The sequence below is a fragment of the Ischnura elegans genome, chromosome 6 (assembly GCF_921293095.1).
Source record: "Ischnura elegans chromosome 6, ioIscEleg1.1, whole genome shotgun sequence".
Taxonomy (NCBI): Eukaryota; Metazoa; Arthropoda; class Insecta; order Odonata; family Coenagrionidae; genus Ischnura; species Ischnura elegans.
In genome coordinates, this window is record NC_060251.1 from 19,004,794 (window position 1) to 19,008,134 (window position 3,341).

The following is a 3,341-nucleotide window of genomic DNA, read 5'->3' on the forward strand; positions in this document are numbered from 1 at the left end:
ATTATTTGAGGATAAGTGTCCTATTGTACAGAATTACAATTTTACTTTTTAGGTTTTGGTGCGGAAATTAGACAATATGAAAATATTTGAATCATATTCATGCATATTAAGTGTCAATAGAAGTATGGTTGTGAATACAAAAATGTACAGACATAAATATATGCTAAATATATTTTTCACACTTATTATTATGCATTAGACAAGTAACCAAATCGTTTTCATGTAGGTTTGCGCAATGAGTTTGATATGGGTGAACTTCATGTAATTAAGTAGTTAGCTATAGTTAGGGCGCATCCAATTCGCCAGGCCAGTCATGGAGGCGATGAAACGTGCGGCTTCTCGCGGTAATTTTGCCTGATTGGTATTCCTCGTTAGTCGCTCTATGGGAGGGTTCATTTATATCCCCTGCACCATCCGCATTGGATTGAGTGGGTCTGAGATGAGAGCTGTTTGTTGACCGGGTCACCCGGCACCCCAGTTGATTGGGTGGGCAGTGTGAGTCTACATTTTGACTAGCGAAGCCAAGGGTGCCCATTTACAACATTATGCGTCGTTCGTTTCCTCCCAAAATCAACAATGCTGAAAAGAAAGAAAAGTTCTACTGGACAGGTCGCATTTCAACTTGACTTTTTTCATTATTATTTTCTTTACCCTGTCGATTTCTTAACAGTGTTCACATTTCGCTTTAGTTTTGCTATTTTCGAGGCATATAGAAGACCATGATCAAGAATCACCTGCATCTGAAATATGAAAATTTTACCCGAGTAACCTACGTTAGCCAGTGGTAAAGGTAATACATCAAGCTGTGATCTGTTAATTGGCATGTTTTTATCGCATATGTGTAATATATCTCAAAATGATAGCACAAGTTATGAAAAAGAATTATCTCAAGAAACCAAAGCAGGATTCGACCGGTCTAAATGGAGAATTAGTTTTCCTAACACCCTTACCTTCCGAAAACTTTCACAGGCCTATAATTTGATAGTGGGTAAAATAAGGCACCTGATTGCTACCCTTTCAAGGCTGGTGATATGGCGGCCAGGTATCCTTTCTTGGACTTAATGGTTAATATTCATTTAAAAAATATGAAATCCTTGTGTAGGCTTTCGCGGTGTGGCGAGGATTCAGCAGACTGGTTTTCGGGGTTACTACCGCGTAGATTCATCTCCGAGTTATTAAATATTAGTGTATATTTTGTAGTATTGAATTAATCCATATGTTGTATCAGTAAAAAGTAAATACGAAAATTACCAGTGTGTGATAACAGGGTTCGCGAAAGATTAAATCCTAAATATATGCGTAGAATAGGGGAGGTATCGTGAACAAGAGCTCATCGGCGCTATCCTTCCACCAATGAGAACCGAGTTCAATATCTTAACTAATTGTTTCATGCTTAATCTCGTGGAACTCAAAATTAAAGCATATTAAAAATTGAAACGCTATTGGTTATTTTCTGCAAATATTTTTTTTTTAATTTGTTCCAATCGCAGTATGAAACCGAGTAATCTGGGTAATTAAATATGGTTTTATAATTCATATAACGCTAAATATATAAATAAAATACATTTTTTACACCGGTAAAAACAATTATTTGTGGAAAATTGCCACTAAATATAATTTGTGAATCTAAAATACCTACGCAGTTTTCCTGCCCTGAAAGTAATCAGAGCGCAACGCCCTAAGCTTTCGCCAGGATTGCATTATACTTGATGTGCCATTTAAATGGTTCGAGTTGACGTCAAAACCGAATGCCACCGTGTTGAAGTGTACGATGTGACGTACCTATTTACTTACATGATAAAAAGACTTCAATTTTTCTATTTTTTTCTACCACATGGAGTAGCCTCTCTCTCCACGAACTTCCTGCTTTCGCGGTCACTAATGACGAAGGTGGAGGATATATCTTCCGTGGGGATGTCGATCCTTTTATATACTAGCGCGATTCGGATCAGGTGGCAGCACACGGTGTGGAGATTTCACGCGCGCGATGTTTGTTGGCGAGGAAAATCACGGAGCAGAAAGAAGTGGTGAGGCCCGTTAACGAGGGATAAAGGGAGATGGAGTTCTTCACGTGCCATTCATGAGATTGCGATGCGAGTTGCTCGGAGAGTGCTGAGGTCATTGTGTATGGGCTGTGACGCCTGTCGCTACACGGGGAAAAAAATGAGGAAGGATTAGTAAGTCGACTCAAGAAGCGTAGGAGGGTACGTTGAGTGGGTGATGCTCCTTCACTCACTCTAAAACTAGAAAAAACTAAGCTGATTGAGTCGGACTTCAGCTTGTGGGTTTTAGTTAGTTTCCACGAATAATACTTACAGTTTTCACATTTTTTTCCTTACGCTTTCAACAATTCAACGTCCTTGTTAATATGCGAGTTAACATTAATCCCATGTGAACATATTATAATATTACACATTGCTGCAAGTAAACTATTGCCTGGTGGCAGCATTAGATGTATACACATGAATAACAAATGTACCTATCCTATAGAAGCAGAAAAAACACCCATGGTGAAAAATAATACATTAATTCTAATCTCATACTACTAAGAATTATACTAATATAACAAGCCTGTTTCAAAACTAGAATGGAACTTTTCCTCTGATGAGTATTTTCTATCATGATAAAGAAATATTCTAGATATGGTAACAATAAAGTAACTGTTTCCCTATTTGCTAAATATTTATCAATGAAAAAAAATTAGAATGACTTTAAATTCAGATTTTCACACATTATTCCGAAAGGCCGTGTAATTCAAGCATCAAACACTTTGGAATAATCTGCCACTTGAATTAATTGAAAGCTAATTTTGATGGGTTTAAGAGTCATATGAAAAATGCTTTCCCCGAGTTTCAAGAATCAGTATTAAAGTTAAATGTAGAGAATACTTGGAAAGCTTTTCTTTCGCTCGTAACTTCGGGAATAAATAGCTACATCCCTAGTAAAATAGTAAAAGAAGGCAGCGAACCGAGATGGTACGACGCGGAAGTGAGAAAATCATTGAGGCGACAGAGAGCGTGTCATGCTAAAATGAAAAAGGTCAGCACGGATTTATCCGCTAATGAACGAGAGCTAATAATTAAAAAATATAGGATGACTAAAGCCGCCACGAAGGAAGCGTTCAGGAATGCGTTCACGAATTTTAAAAGAAAAACACTAGTAGAGCAGTTACAGGATAACCCAAAAGCATTTTGGTCATATGTTAGGGAAGTTCAAGGTAAACGATCTACCGTATGTTCGCTGAGAAACGACAATGGAGATGTGTTGACAAGCAGTTACGATAAAGCCAATTTATTAAATTCCTACTTTAAGAGCGTGTTCACGGAGCCTTCCGAAAACTC